Consider the following 14278-nt stretch of genomic DNA (forward strand, 5'->3'; position numbering starts at 1 on the left):
TAGGAGCAGTTGCTGCTCTTGCAGAAGACTTGGTTTGATTCCCAGAACCTACATGGCAGCTTTCAACATATGTAACTCCAGTTTCAGAGAATCTAATGCCCTCTTCTGGCTGCTACAGGAATGACACGCACATGGAGCATAGACACATTCAGGCAAAACTTCTGCACACATAAAACTATATGACTCTTTAAGAAAAAAACTAAGAGACAGGTGGTAATTCATGTCTTTAATCCAAGCACTTTGGAGGCAGAGGCAGGTGGATCTCTGTGAGTTTGAGGCTAGTCTGGTCTACCAAGAAAGTTGCAGGAGAGCCAGGACAGAGAAACCCTGTCTCAAAAAACCAAAAAACCAAACCAAACAAAAACAACAATTTTGGAAACCTCACAATTAAATAGGGACTCAGATGACTTTAGTCTTATTGAATAAGAAAGATTTTGAAGAGATTAGCTCATCCACAGGTTGAAATTGATTACTCATTGCTTCTGATATTAAATGTACATGCACACACACACACAAACACACACACACACACACACATTCTTCTGGAGGTATCACTGATTTCAATATATACCGTAGAAATATAGCAACAAAAACAGCATGGGTGTAAACACCAGGCACATTCATCATTGGAGTAAAAATGAGGACCCACATTTAAGTCTACACTCCTACAGCCATATGATTTTTGACAAAGAGACTAAAAGACAGCATCTCCAACAAACAATGCCGGTAAGACTGGACGGCTGTATGTAGAAGAATGCAAATAGATCCATACTGACCAACCTGCATAAAACTCAACTCCACAGATTTCAACATAAAACCAGATACACTGAACCTGATAGAGGAGAAAATAGGAAAACATTTGAAGTTATTAGCATAGGACATTACTTTCTGAACAGGATAGTGATAGCACAGTCATTAGAACCAATAATTAATAAATATGATATCATAAAATGAAAAAGCTCCTATATACCAAAGGACATCCTCACTCCAGCAAAATGGTAGCCTCCAGAATGGAAAAAAATCTTTACCAATTATGCATTTGGTAGAGGGCTAGTATCAAAAATATATTAAGAACTAAAAAAAATTGAACATCAAGAAAACAATTTAAAAGGGGGGGGTATAGAACTAAATATATACTTTGTCTAGTCACTATTCTATTGTTGGGAAGAGACACCATGATTAAGGCAGTTCTTGTGAAAGGAGGTATTTAACTGGTGCTTGCTTCTAGTTTCAGAGGCTTCGTCCATTATCATGGCAGAGAGCATGGTCGCAAGTAGTTGTGGTGCTGGAGAAGTAGCTGAGAGTTCTATATTCTGATCCGCAAGTATAAAGAGAAATAGAGACACTGGGTCTGGCTTGGGGTTTTGAAACCTCAAATCCTATCCCCAGCAAAACACCTCTTTCAACAAGCCCACACCTAATCTTTCTAATCCTTTCAAGCAATTCCACTCCCTGGTGACTAAGCATTAAAATCTATGAGCCAATGGGGGTCTTTTTATTCAAAGCATCATAGTTCTCAAAAGATAAAACACAAATGGCTGAGAAACTTTTTAAAAAATGCTCAACATCCTTCACCATCAAGGAAACACAAATGAAAATTACTTTGGGATTTCAGCTTATCCATGTCAGAATGGCTATATTAAAAATCAAAAAACAAATGATGGCAAACGTTGACTTGGAAGTGGGAAAAGAGGAACGCTTACTCATTGCTGGTGGCAGAGCAATCTATCTGGTATAATCACACTGATTGAAATCAGGGTGGAGGTTACATGAAAAGTCATAAATAGATTTACCATTGCAGGGTTCTCCAGCAGATAGGGCTGAGGCAGAGCCAGTTCCACTGGTCTCTCCCTGGGGCTGAGCGGAATGGTGAGTGTTGTTGACCCAGACCTCCCCGCTGGCCACTGGGGAGAAACACACACTGAGTTGGGAGTCTGTCAAAGCACTCACTTTATTGCATCAGGGCAGGAACTTATATAGGGTTAAGTTAGTGGGCTGGAGTCTTGGGGTGGGGTGAGGTGGAGTGAGGAATAAGGGCCAATATCGTGCCACATCAGCAGTGACTGGGCAGAGGCCAGCCTAGGTCAGGTTGTGGGGAGTCACTCCTCTCTAAACTCAATTTAGGCTCAGGAAGTTACACTGGGCCTCCTCAAACTCAAGTTAGTTAGGCTCAGGAAGTTATACTGGGCCTCACCAAGCTCAAGTTAGGCTTAAGAAATTACACTGGGCCTCCTCAAACTCAAGTTAGGCTCAGGAAGTTATACTGGGCCTTACCAAGATCAAGTTAGGCTTAGGAAGTTATACTGGGCCTCACCAATGTCAAATTAGGCTTAGGAAGTTACACTGGGCCTCACCAAGCTCAAGTTAGGCTTAGGAAGTTACACTGGACCTCACCAAGCTCAAGTTAGGCTTAGGAAGTTATACTGGGCCTTCTCAAACTCAAGTTAGGCTCAGGAAGTTACACTGGGCCTCACCAAGCTCAAGTTAGGCTTAGGAAGTTACACTGGGCCTCACCAAGCTCAAGTTAGGCTTAGGAAGTTACACTGGACCTCACCAAGCCTAAGTTAGGCTTAGGAAGTTACATTGGACCTCACCAAGCTCAAGTTAGGCTTAGGAAGTTACAGTGGGCCTCACCAAGCTCAAGTTAGGCTCAGGAAGTTACACTGGACCTCACTAAGCTCAAGTTAGGCTCAGGAAGGTACACTGGGCCTCACCAAACTCAAGTTAGGCTTAGGAAGTTACACTGGGCCTCCTCAAACTCAAGTTAGGCTCAGGAAGTTATACTGGGCCTCACCAATGTCAAGTTAGGCTTAGGAAGTTACACTGGGCCTCCTCAAACTCAAGTTAGGCTCAGGAAGTTACACTGGACCTCACCAAGCTCAAGTTAGGCTCAGGAAGTTACACTGGGCCTCACCAAGCTCAAGTTAGGCTTAGGAAGTTACACTGGGTCTCATGAGACCTAACATACCATAGGATTCAGCTATGCCGACCAGAGCGACAGCAGAGGACACAAGCTGCTGGTGGCGGGAACCATCCCAGCAGCAGAAGCAGGCTGCAGGGACCGCGCGAAACACCAAGAACAGATCGCCCCACTACAATTAAACCAAAGAGGTAGACATTCGGTTGGGGAGGTCTCTGGCAGAGGAGGAGCCGGGTCCTATTCTTGAAGACCCTTCTGAGGGGTGAGAGGGATCTTGGCCCCCCGGCAGGAACCAGGAAACAGAGCAAGGGCATTTTGTAAGAGGAGCCCCTGGCCAGCAGGGAAATCTGAACCAGTTTTAACAGACCCCTTAGATAGCATCGATAGGAGGAGATGGGCAGGCGTCAAGGAAAGAATTCACCCAATAATCTGAAAATCAGCATGAAAACACCAGAACCCAATGATCTTACAACAGAAGGTCTCCAACACCCTAACACAGAAGAAGTGGAAAAAATTGACTTTTTGAAAGCAGTAGAGTCCCTTAAACAACATGTGAAAAATGCCCTTATAGAAATGGATGAGAAGTATAACCAAAAATTTGAAGAAATGAGTAAATACGTACATAATACCCTGGGAAACCAAGAAAGAACGATCAAACAGGTAATGGAAACAGTTCAAGAATTGAAAACTGAAATGGAAGCAAGGAAGAAAACACAAACTGAGGACCAGCTGGATATGGAAAATCTAGGTCAACGAGCACAGCCTACAGAAACAAGCATAATCAATAGAATACAAGAAATAGAAGAAAGAATCTCAGATTCTGAGGACACCATAGAGAAAATAAACGCTCTGTTCAAAGAAAACTGCAAAGCCAACAAATTCTCATCACAGAACATTCAGGAATTATGGGACACAATAAAAAGACCAAATATAAGAATAATAGGAATAGAAGAAGGAGAAGAGTCACAGCTCAAAGGCCCAGAAAATATTTTGAACAAAATTATGGAAGAAAACTTTCCCAACTTAAAGAAAGATATTCCTCTGAATATTCAAGAAGCATACAGAACACCAAACAGACTGGATCAAAGGAAAACATCCCCTCGCCATATAATAATCAAAACACAAAATATACAGGTTAAAGAAAGAATACTAAGAGCTGCAAAGGAAAAAAGCCAAGTAACTTATAAAGGTAAACCGATCAGACTTACACCTGATTTCTCTATGGAAACAATGAAAGCCAGAAGGTCCTGGATAGAAGTACTGCAGAAGCTAAGAGACCATGGATGCAAGCCCAGACTACTATACCCAGCCAAGCTTTCGTTCTCTATAAATGGAGAAACCAAGACATTCCAGGATAAGAACAAATTTAAGCAATACGTAGCCACGAATCCAGCCCTACAGAAAGTAATAGAAGGAAAACCGCAACCCAAGGAATCCAACATTGCCAACACTGCCTACAATAACTCAGGCATCTAGCAACCCTTCACTAGCACAACTCAAAGAAGGGAGACACACAAATTCTACTTCCAAAAACAACAAGAATATCCTGCATGAACAACCACTGGTCATTAATATCACTTAATATTAATGGTCTCAATTCACCTATAAAAAGGCACAGGCTAAGAGATTGGATACGAAAACAGGATCCAGCATTCTGCTGTTTGCAAGAGACACATCTCAACCACAAAGACAGACATCTACTCAGAGTAAAGGGTTGGGAAAAGGTCTTTCAAGCAAATGGTCCTAAGAAAAAAGCAGGTGTGGCCATATTAATTTCTAACAAAACTGACTTCAAACTAAAATCAATCAGAGAGATCGAGATGGACACTTTATACTCATAACAGGAACAATTTGTCAGGATGATGTCTCAATCCTGAATATTGATGCCCCTAATATAAAAGCACCCATGTATGTAAAAGAAATATTACTAAAACTCAAGGCAGATATCAAACCACACACACTAGTAGTAGGAGACTTCAATACACCTCTCTCAGCAATGGACAGGTCAATCAGACAGAAACCTAATAGAGAAGTAAGAGAACTACTGGAGCTAATGAAGCAAAGGGACTTAACAGACATCTATAGAACATTCCACCCAAATAGGAAAGAATATACCTTCTTCTCTGCAGCCCATGGAACCTTCTCGAAAATTGACCACAATCTCGGAAACAAAGGAAACCTCCACAGATACAAAAAAATATCAGTGTCCACCTGCGTCTTATCAGATCACCACGGATTAAAGTTAGAATTCAACAACAATCCTACCTCCAGAAAGCTGACAAACTCATGGAAACTGAACAGTCAACTACTGAACCACACCTGGGTTAAGGAAGAAATCAAGAAGGAAATTAAAGTCTTCCTGGAATTCAATGAAAATAGAGAAACAACATACTCAAACCTATGGGACACTATGAAAGCAGTGCTAAGAGGAAAGTTCATCGCACTAAGTGCCCACTTAAAGAAAACAGAGAAAGCATACATCGGAGACTTAACAGCACACCTGAAAGCTTTAGAAAAAAAAGAAGCAGACACGCCCAGGAGGAGCAGAAGACTGGAAATAATCAAACTGAGGGCGGAAATCAACAAAATAGAAACGCAGAAAACAGTCCAAAGAATCAATGAAACAAAAAGTTGGTTCTTGGAGAAAATCAACAAGATCGACAAACCCCTATCCAAACTAATTAAACGACAGAGAGAGAACACGCAAATAAATAAGATCAGAAATGAAAAGGGGGACATAACCACAGACACAGAGGAAATTCAGAGACTCATTAGATCTTACTACAAAAGCCTGTATGCCGCAAAACTAGAAAATGGAGAAGAAATGGACATGTTTTTAGATAAGTGCCACATACCAAAGCTAAACCAAAACCAGGTGAACGATCTAAATAGACCTGTTAGTCGCGAAGAACTAGAAACCATTATCAAAAATCTACCTTCCAAAAAAAGCCCAGGACCAGATGGTTTCAATGAAGAATTCTACCAGAACTTCCAAGAAGAGCTAATACCTATACTCCTTAATGTATTTCACAATATAGAAACAGAAGAGTCATTGCCAAATTCCTTTTATGAAGCTACAGTTACCCTGATACCAAAACCTCACAAAGACCCAACCAAGAAAGAAAAATACAGGCCTATCTCACTCATGAATATCGACGCAAAAATTCTCAATAAAATACTGGCAAACCGAATCCAAGAACACATTAGAAAAATTATCCATTATGATCAAGTAGGCTTCATCCCAGAGATGCAGGGCTGGTTCAACATACGCAAATCTATCAATGTAATCCAGCATATAAATCAACTGAAAGAAAAAAACCATATGATCATTTCATTAGATGCTGAAAACGCATTTGACAAAATTCAACACCCCTTTATGATAAAAGTCTTGGAGAGATTAGGGATACAAGGGTCATACCTAAATATATATAAAAGCTATTTACAGCAAGCCGTCAGCTAACATTAAATTAAATGGAGAAAAACTCAAAGCCATCCCACTAAAATCAGGAACACGACAAGGATGTCCACTCTCTCCATACCTCTTCAATATAGTGCTTGAAGTTCTAGCAATAGCAATAAGACAACATAAAGGGATCAAGGGGATTCGTATCGGAAAAGAAGAAGTTAAGCTCTCGTTATTTGCAGATGATATGATAGTATACATAAGCGACCCCAAAAACTCTACCAAAGAACTCCTACAGCTGATAAACACCTTTAGTAATGTGGCAGGATACAAGATCAACTCCAAAAAATCAGTGGCCTTCCTATACACTAAGGATAAGGAAACAGAGAGGGAAATTAGAGAAACATCACCTTTCACGATAGCCACAAATAGCATAAAATATCTTGGGGTAACTCTGACCAAGGATGTGAAAGATCTATTTGACAAGAACTTTAAGTCTTTGAAGAAAGAAATTGAAGAGGACACCAGAAAATGGAAAGATCTTCCTTGCTCCTGGATTGGGAGGATCAACATAGTAAAAATGGCAATTCTACCAAAAGCAATCTATAGATTCAATGCAATCCCCATCAAAATCCCATCAAAATTCTTCACAGATCTGGAGAAGACAATAATCAACTTTATATGGAAAAACAAAAAACCCAGGATAGCCAAAACAATCTTATACAACAAAGGAGCATCTGGAGGCATTACCATCCCTGACTTCAAACTCTATTACAGAGCTACAGTATTGAAAACAGCTTGGTATTGGCATAAAAACAGAGAAGTCGACCAATGGAATCGAATAGAAGACCCTGACATTAACCCACAAACCTATGAACACCTGATTTTCGATAAAGGAGTTAAAAGTATACAATGGAAAAAAGAGAGCATCTTCAACAAATTGTGCTGGCAAAACTGGATGTCAACCTGTTGAAGAATGAAAATAGATCCATATCTATCACCATGCACAAAACTCAAGTCAAAATGGATTAAAGACCTCAATATCAGTCTGAACAGACTGAACCTGATAGAAGAGAAAGTGGGAAGTACTCTACAACACATGGGCACAGGAGACCACTTCTTACATACAACCCCAGCAGCACAGACATTAAGGACCTCAAGGAATAAATGGGACCTCCTGAGACTGAGAAGCTTCTGTAAAGCAAAGGACACTGTCGCTAAGACACAAAGGCAACCCACTGACTGGGAGAAGATCTTCACCAACCTCGCAACTGACAAAGGTCTGATCTCCAAAATATATAAAGAACTCAAGAAACTAGACTGTAAAAGGCTAACCAACCCAATTATAAAATGGGGCATTGAACTGAACAGAGAATTCTCAACAGAAGAACTTCAAATGGCCAGAAGACACTTAAGGTCATGCTCAACTTCCTTAGCGATCAGGGAAATGCAAATCAAGACAACTTTAAGATACCATCTTACACCTGTCAGAATGGCGAAAATCAAAAACACCAATGATAGCCTTTGTTGGAGAGGTTGTGGAGAAAGGGGTACACTCACCCATTGCTGGTGGGAATGCAAACTTGTGCAACCACTTTGGAAAGCAGTGTGGCGGTTTCTCAGGAAATTCGGGATCAACTTACACCTGGACCCCGCAATACCACTCTTGGGAATATACCCAAGAGAGGCCTTATCATACAACAAAAGTATATGCTCTACTATGTTCATAGCAGCATTGTTTGTCATAGCCAGAACCTGGAAACAACCTAGATGCCCTTCAATGGAAGAATGGATGAAGAAAGTATGGAATATATACATATTAGAGTATTACTCAGCAGTAAGAAACAAGGACTTCTTGAATTTTGCATACAAATGGATGGAAATAGAAAACACTATCCTGAGTGAGGTAAGCCAGACCCAAAAAGAGGAACATGGGATGTACTCACTCATATTTGGTTTCTAGCCATAAACCAAGGACATTGAGCCTATAATTAGTGATCCTAGAGAAGCTAAATAAGGAGAACCCAAAGAAAAACATATAGGCATCCTCCTGAATATTAACCTTCAGCAAGCGATGAAAGGAGACAGAGACAGAGACCCACATTGGAGCACAGGACTGAAATCTCAAGGTCCAAATCAGGAGCAGAAGGAGAGAGAGCACGAGCAAGGAACTCAGGACCATGAGGGGTGCACCCACACACTGAGACAATGGGGATGTTCTACTAGGAACTCACCAAGACCAGCTGGCCTGGGTCTGGAAAAGCCTGGGACAAAACCGGACTCTCTGAACATAACGGACAATGAGGACTACTGAGAACTCAAGAACAATGGCAATGGGTTTCTGATCCTACTGCACGTACTGGCTTTGTGGGAGCCTAGGCAGTTTGGATGCTCAACTTACTAGACCTGGATGGAGGTGGGGGGTTCCCTGGACTTCCCACAGGACATGGAACCCTGATTGCTTTTCGGGCTGAGGGGGGGGGGACTTAATTAGGGGAGGGGGTGGGAAATGGGAGGCGGTGGCTGGGAAGAGACAGAAATCTTTAATAAATAAATAAATTTAAAATTAAAAAAAAAAAAGATTCAGCTATGCCACTCCTGCACATATACTCAAAGGACTTGATGTCCTACTAACTAAGTAGAAGGTACAGCCACATCCTGGTCTGCAGATTGAGAGAGAGAGAGAGAATGGTAGTGGACCTGGCTTAGGCTTTTGAAACCTCACAGCCTACATCCAGTGAAAAACTTCCTCTAACAAGGACATACCTACTCCAGCAGGACCATACTTCCTAATCCTTCTAACCCTTTCAATCTAATCCCCAGTGACTAAGCATTAAAATGTATGAGCCTATGGAGGGTATTTTTACTCAAACCATCACAATGTCTATGGGCTGATGAGTGGATAATGAAAATGTGGTACATTTACATAATGGAATATTATTCAGCTGTTAAGAAAAATGAAATGATGAAATTCACAGCTTAATGGATGGAGACAGGAGTAATCATTCTCAGTGAGGTAACCTAGACTCAGAAATACATCCATGAAGCCGGGCGGTGGTGGCGCACGCCTTTAATCCCAGCACTCGGGAGGCAGAGGCAGGCGGATCTCTGTGAGTTCAAGACCAGCCTGGTCTACAAGAGCTAGTTCCAGGACAGGCTCCAAAACCACACAGAAACCCTGTCTCGAAAAAACCAAAAAAAAAAAAAAAAAAAAAAAGAAATACATCCATGAGGGGGCTGGAGAGATGACTCAGTGGTTAAGAGCACTGGCTGAGCTTCCAAAGGTCCTGAGTTTAATTCCCAGCAACCACATGGTGGCTCACAGCCATCTGTAATGAGATCTGTCACCCTCTTCTGGCGTGCAAGCATACATGGAGGCAGAATGTTGTATACATAAATCTAGTAGATGATAACGGCAGTACTTTCAACAGAGGAGAGATGGTGAGATGAACAGGGTGGGGGATGGAAAATAATGAAGCAAGAAGGATTAAATTGGTGGAAGACAGGATGGCAAGACTGAGTGGACTTGGTGGACAACAACAACAACCACAACATGGCACGTGGAGAGGTGGCTTAGCAGTTAAGAGCACTTAATGCTTCTACAGAGGACCTGGATGTCGTTCCCAGCACTGATACCAGGCATCTCTCAACTGCTTGTCGCTCTGGTTCTGATGCCCTCTGGACTCCACAAGCCTCTTCATACACACGGTGCACATTAACTCAAGAACATATGCGTGCACATTGATAGAAATAAAAATAAACCTTGAAAGAAGAACACCTGAAATTGGGATGGAAGAGTTGTGCTGAGGGAGGAACTCTATGGGAAGGAATGAGGGTGGAGTTCATTAAAATATATTTTGCAGGGGAGGCTCTCTTGTTTGGCTGACCCTCAGCCATGCCTGCAGTATGCTGCTTCAGCTACGTGCTACTACAGCCACATACATTTTTTTTTTACTGCTCTTCTCTGAGTGCTAATCTCTTGGGCTGCCTGACTTAACATGTGAGTAGCACAGCATCTATTCCTCTTGGTCTCTTTGGTATTGTTATGAGCAGCATCTCCCTTTACACTAGAAAGCTGATGAGTAATACGGGGGAAAAACAAGAACGTGAAGGATGTGCTAGAAGAGGTGGTGGAAAAAGTTCTTGATTGGTGAGTTGTCAAAGGCAAAGGGGGATATTTTCTAAAATGGAAGGATTTATCAGATGAGGATAACACATGGGAGCCAGAAGAGAACCCAGATTACTCTAAACTCATCTGAGTTTCTTACAGTCACAGAAAACAGCCCAGGAGACAGAAAACTCAGAGGAAGGCAAGTATAAAGATGATTCTGCTTCTGAAGATAAGGGAGAGAAAAGCAAACCGAAGAGGTGCTGCGGAATATTCCTACTCTGTGAAGGCATGCCACTGTGGTTGGTTTAATACAGAGCTCAATGGCTATTAGCTAGGAAGTGGTTAGATGGGCCATTTGGGGACAAAGAGGTCTCATGGAAGAAAAAAAGTAGAATTGCCAGCTGGACACAGAGGGAGAAAGCCATTCAGGAGGAGCAGTTAAAGTCCCCTGTCATATGGCAACAACTAAGATAAATAGAAATTATAAGAGCTAGTGGGACAAGCCTAAGCTATAGGACAAGCTTTTATAATTAATAAGTCTCTCTCTGTGTATGCGCGTGAGAGAGAGAGAGAGAGAGAGAGAGAGAGAGAGGGAGAGAGAGAGAGAGAGGGAGAGAGAGAGAGAGAGCGCTGGCAGACCAAAGAAACATCTGTTTGCGAGGAAGAAAGAGTCAGAAAAGTAAGGAGGCTTTGCCTGGGGTCTGGAGCCTGCACGGATTATCAAAGCTACTGGATCCAGTGGAGACCTCATGTTCCAGATGAAATGAAAGAGCTCTGAGGAGACTGACCTGGTCCCTGCCAAGAAAGGCAATGTCAAGTGCCCACAGGTTGTCATATCCTTCTATGTGGAAAGGCTAATGTGGCATTCCTATCCCTCAGAGGATGATGATAGAAGAAACAAGAATTAGCCCACTTGAGTTCCAACCTTTGATTGTGAGTTTTAACGGGGGAGGAAGGAGTTCTACTTGTCTTGACACCACAGAGGTGGCTTGAGAAGATGTCCTTTGAAGAGCCAGCATAGTTTCTGTGCCCTGCAGCAGCCCAACTGCTTTACATCATTTCAAGCTGTATAATTTGCATCCCCATCCCAGTGGAGTGGTGTTTCAAGGCAGCCATTCTGTGCCTTGCTAAGAAAGCGGAGGGCCTTCCATGCAGGCCACAACCTGTAGGACTTGGGTGTGGGAAAGCAAAGATACTGCTGATCTTCAGAGAGCATCTACACAACCCACAGCCTTCTTCCCGATAGTATTAATCACATTTTTACAGCCTAGCATGTGTGTAGTTTTTGACTATTACTGGTATATTAATTGGTGGTTGGAAGATTGGGGTAGGGAGAGAGGTAGATGGGTAGAATCATTTTGGTTAAATTTGGAGCCTGATTGAGGAAATGGTGAAACAGTAGAAAGAACAACTAATTAATGAATTGGTTCTATGATTTTTGAATATTTTGCCTTTTCAAAAAATTTCATTGGCACCATAGATGAAGATAGAGAAACTATTAAAAAAAACTCTGTGAATATTGAAACCTACAGCCAAGGTGCTCCTGACCTGAGCTCATTGTGGCCCACAAAGGATAAAGCCAATTCCAGAGTTACCAAAGCTGCCATTTGAAGATGGAAATTGACTGAGGAGGGACAGTTTTATTGGAGAGTATATATATATGTGACCATTCTGCCTTAGTGGTGCTAATTCCTGAAACTGGAGAAAAGATCTTTCCAATTATGATGTTATAAATATCAGTTTGTCCATCCCTGCCACTGGCTCATTATTGCAGGAGGGCCTATGGGAGGTGGGAGGTCTGTACTCTTAGGGTGGAAACTCTTGGAGCCTCTGTTCTTTTTTGTTGTTGTTGTTTGTTTTTTTTCTTGGCTTTGAACCCCAAAACTTCTCAGTAGGCTTAGTTACTGATAACACAAATCCCACTGGGTCAGTTTAAGGGTTGAATGATTTCACAGGGTCCCCTGTTCTCAGGAGATTAACTTTCATAGTGGGGTAGTAGTTCACTTGAGAATAAACACTCTTCAGATTAACTGATATCCAAAATACTGTCTTGAATCATGTGATAAAATCAATTTTTTAGTATTGTCTAGACCTGCAAATAGAACTACATTGTAAAAATCTTTTAAAGCATGTGTTAGATGTATGCATAAACTTTGTTTAAATGTAGACTTCATACCATACTGTCAGTTTTTGTCTTTAAACAATGGACTTATAAAAAAATCAAAACATATCATTCATGTATGAAATTTTTAGACAATAAAAATTAGCAAATAACTGGCTTTGCATTCATAAAATAAGCATTAAAATTTGAAGGTCCAATACAAAAACAGAATATAAAGCTTATTACTAACATTTGATATCAGTCACACATTGAAGTGATTGAAGTGATCATTTTATTTACATCTTCTTACTTTTGCAAGATTTATTTATTTTATTATTTTATGTACATAGTTGGTGTCCAAGGAATCAGATCCTCTGCAACTGGAGTTACAGATGGTTGTGAGCTGCCATGTGGGTGCTGGTTATCAAACCCCTGTCCTCTGGAAGAGCAGCAAGTGCTCATAACCTCTGAGCCAACTCTCTAGCCCATCACTTTACTTTTTTAATGTAACCATAACATTTTTTTTTTGGTTTTTTGAGACAGGGTTTCACTGTAGTTTTAGAGCCTGTCCTGGAACTAACTCCTGTAGACCAGGCTGGCTTTGAACTCATAGAGATCTGCCTGCCTCTGTCTCCCAAGTGCTGGGATTAAAGGCGTGTGCCACCATCGCCCGGCTAACAAACTTTTAAATTATGCATGTGCCTCATATTATATTTGTTAGCATTGTTTGTTCTTGACTGTTTTGTGATTTTATATTATCTAATAATTCCAAGTAGTTAATTATGGGGGGTATGGTGGTTCTAATAGTTATGACCCCAATAGACTCATGTGTTTGAATGCTTGGCCCATAGGGAGTGGTACTACTATCAAGTGTGGTCTTGTTGGAGGAAGTACATCACTATGGGGGCAGGCTTTGAGGTCTTATATGCTCAAGCCATGTCCAGTGTGGGACACATTTCTCCTTCTGCTGCCTGTGGATCAAGATGTACAACACTCATCCACATCTCCAGCACCATGTCTGCCCGAGTCCTGTCAAGATAATAATGGACTAAACTGTTGTGCCTTTTTTATTGTTTTATTAATAAATAAAGCTTAGAGTCAAATATTAGGGAATAAATCTAATTGATCCATGAAGCAATGGAGAAATGATCACCTGACCCTTTTATCCACCTTTCCTAATGGAAAAGTGTGCACATCTTTTAAGCCCCTCATTTCTGTGTCCCTCTATCTTCCTTTGAGTCAGCTGGAAAACTCTGGTCCACTCTGTTGGCAGTCTCAAAGTGATACCTAAATAAATCTCCCACAATGTCTTCCTCTTTTTGTCTAAATAAAAGGGAAGGTTTTAACTCCAACATAGCAAAACTATATACAATAAGAATAATTATCGGGTATTGGCTAAGTAAAATGAAAGTTATTAACTTTAACAAAATGAAACTATATTCAATAAGAGCAATTATCAGGCATTGTCTAAGTAAAAAGAAAAAGTATTAACTTTAGCAAAATGAAACCATATACAATAAGAATAATCATCAAGTAAGAATTACATTCAGAATGTCCAGTTTACTTTTATTTGGAAAACTCAGAGAAATGACTCCATTATCTATCTTCTCTTGGTGAGTTCAAAGTTTTGTGCCTAATTTACTTTCTACTGTAACTAAGGTAATCTCTAACTATAACTTCCTAGTCTTCCACCAGACACCCAAGAGGGATGTAATATTACCTGAGTAGACAAGAAGTGCAAAG

At 41.0% G+C, this 14278-nt stretch overlaps 1 pseudogene; it reads left to right on the forward strand.

Moving 5' to 3' along the window:
* Window positions 1–720: 720 nt before the first annotated feature.
* On the forward strand, window positions 721–11342 carry LOC121439442 (annotated as a pseudogene).
* Window positions 11343–14278: the final 2936 nt, after the last annotated feature.

The sequence above is a fragment of the Microtus oregoni genome, unplaced genomic scaffold (genome assembly GCF_018167655.1).
Source record: "Microtus oregoni isolate MIOR12 unplaced genomic scaffold, Mior012 000061F_ref0000440, whole genome shotgun sequence".
Lineage (NCBI taxonomy): Eukaryota > Metazoa > Chordata > Mammalia > Rodentia > Cricetidae > Microtus > Microtus oregoni.